This window comes from Symphalangus syndactylus, chromosome 24, assembly GCF_028878055.3.
Source record: "Symphalangus syndactylus isolate Jambi chromosome 24, NHGRI_mSymSyn1-v2.1_pri, whole genome shotgun sequence".
Taxonomy (NCBI): Eukaryota; Metazoa; Chordata; class Mammalia; order Primates; family Hylobatidae; genus Symphalangus; species Symphalangus syndactylus.
In genome coordinates this window covers 64,221,424-64,224,038 of record NC_072446.2, presented here as the reverse complement: position 1 = coordinate 64,224,038, position 2,615 = coordinate 64,221,424, and the positions used below count along the sequence as shown (strand labels likewise).

The window sequence follows — 2,615 nt, the reverse complement described above, 5'->3', positions numbered from 1 at the left end:
ACATTTATGTACAAATTTTCATGTGGACGTACGTTTTCAATTCACTTGGGTTTATACCTAGGAGTGGAATTGTTATGTTGTATAGTAACTCTATGATTGAGTTTTGAGAAACTGCCAAACTGTTTTTCTCAACCTGGATAATCTCAATTGGCCGATTTTCACGTTCACTGATTCTTCTGCCAGGTCAAATTTGCTGTTGAGCTTCTCCAGTCAATATTTCATTTCAATTATTGAACTTCCCCACTCATGAATTTTTTTAATTCTTTCTATAATCCTGTCTCTATTTAATGAAACATGGCGTGAATTCGGAAGGTGCAGGTTGCAGTGAGCTGAGATGGTACCACTGCACATCAGCCTGGGTGACAGAGCAAGACTCTGTCTCAAAAAATAAATAAATAAATAAAAGAAAAAAGAAAAGAAGAAAAGAAACGAGGTCTTCTCCAGACTTTCCTTCCATGTGAGCAAATGAGTTCACCTACATGCAGGGATCTGGGAGAAGAGTGTGTGAGTCATGTGATGCTGAGGGTATGGTTCAGAGGAAGCTGGTGCAGTGGTGCAGCAGGTGCAGATCTGACAAGGTTAAAGCTCCAGGAAAATGAACAGTGAGGTACAAAGAGACGGAAGAATCTTGGATTTGATTGACAATGCTTGGTGAGAAGACAGGCTGCCATAGGAGGACGTTGCAGTTCCACTGAATGAGCTTCCTAAACCGGAACAAGACAATGTTGGCACCCGGAATCTGCCAAAGAACAAGAAATGAAGTGGACAGACTTAACCTTACAGCACCTCCATGAGAACGTTCCCCTCACTGGAAACTGACACTTGGCTCCTTTCTCATGCATGGATTTAAAAATATATATATAGATACAAAATGTTTTATTTCCATCTACTAACTCAAATCTTTGAGTAATAAATAAACACTAAAAAATGTATACTTATTTAATTTGTGGCCGCTACATGCAACATGAAAATATTTACAGAATGAAAAGCTGAGATTTCTCAGGAGTGCAGAATACTTGGCTCTATAAATCTAAAACTCTTCATTGAGTAGCTTGTAATTGGATATGATTGGTTAAACATTTGCCTTTAACTCTGATTTTGCTTTACCGTCAAAATTTATCTCCTCCCAAGTACTTATATGTGTCCTGTGACACAAATGATTGAAGGTATGAGATGGAAAGGCAAAAAAAAAAGAGGAAGCCAGAGCTGGGTGTCGTGGCTTACGCCTGTAATCCCAGCACTTTGGGAGGCCAAGGAGGGTGGATCACCAGAGGTCAGGAGTTCAAGACCAGCCTGGCCTGTATGACAAAACCCTGTCTCTAATAAAAATACAAAAAATTAGCCAGGCATGGTCGGGGAGGGAGGTGCCTGTAATCCCAGCTACTTGGGAGGCTAAGACATGAGAATTGCTTGAACCTGGGAGGTGGAAGTTGCAGTGAACAGAGATTGCGCCTCTGTACTCCAGCCTGGGTGACAGAGCAAGACTCTGTCAAAAAAAAAAAAAAAAAAAAAGAGGAAGGCAGAAGCCAGACATGATTAGAGTGTTATTAACATTTCACAGTATAGAACTTGACAATGGGCCAAGTAGTCTGGCTCCAAAGCCTGTGTCCCTAATCATTACACTATGCTGCATCTTAAATGCCATCTCATTTAATTTGGTGCTTCTCAGACTTGAACCTGCAGCAGAACCACCAGGAGGGCTTATTAATAAACATAAGCCCTCAGCAAAAAGCATTCTGAGTGGGTTTAGCCTATAAATGTTGTGGATATGTAGATATCCCATTCATTGATTATTGGCATTGCTAGGATTCTTCATGGTATTTTCAAACTTGGGATAAATCTGTGAATTACAAAATTATCTGACAGTTACCCCTGTTCTCCTTACAATGTCCATTGGTGCTGCTGGAAAGCAGGTCTGGCTAGGTAGACTGCTAGTTTTATCCATTAATGGCATTTCTTATTTTCTCAAAGCCCTTTCAGATAAAAACAAACCACCATGCAATCAGTATTTACTTACATATTTGTATAAGAACCTGTATTTTGCAAAACACATCTGTGTATATTTATCTCCTAAAATTACTTGCCTCTGTTAATCAGTGTCTTTCATGTTCTCTATCCAGATTGTAAACTCTGGGAAGAAGCCATGGCTTATATTTCCGTATCCTTTATTTAAAAACTAAAAACACAGAATAATTGAAATCTCTTCTCAAAACAAACAAACTCTGAACTGTAATTTGTGCTCCAGAGCTCCTTGTGCGACCAAGCTAAGGCTGGCATTTGCCCTGAAAGCACAGTCTTGCTTGGCTTCTCCTCCTTCCACGTCCTGCTTGCTCCACAACCTTACTGACTTCTGGGAGCAATGCTCTGATAATTACTTGCCCATGTAGCCTCACCTTAGGGCCCGCTTCTAGAGAACTAAACCTCACACAGTCTCTCTTGAGTGACAGTCTCCCCTAAGTGCCCACCTTTCCATTCCCAAAGCTACTATCTTGGTTCACTCCTTATGGCATAAGCAATTCTCCTAGTCATTGTGCCCCTTCCATCTAGTGTACTGTCAGACAACTTCCTAATGCATGTCTCTGATCACACCACTTCTCCAATCAAAATCCAGCAGT

The 2,615-nt window shown here is 40.7% G+C and overlaps 1 pseudogene; it reads left to right on the top strand.

Annotated features, from left to right (window-relative positions):
* Positions 1-595: 595 nt before the first annotated feature.
* Positions 596-842, top strand: LOC129474507 (anaphase-promoting complex subunit 13-like; annotated as a pseudogene).
* The last annotated feature ends 1,773 nt before the right edge of the window (positions 843-2,615 follow it).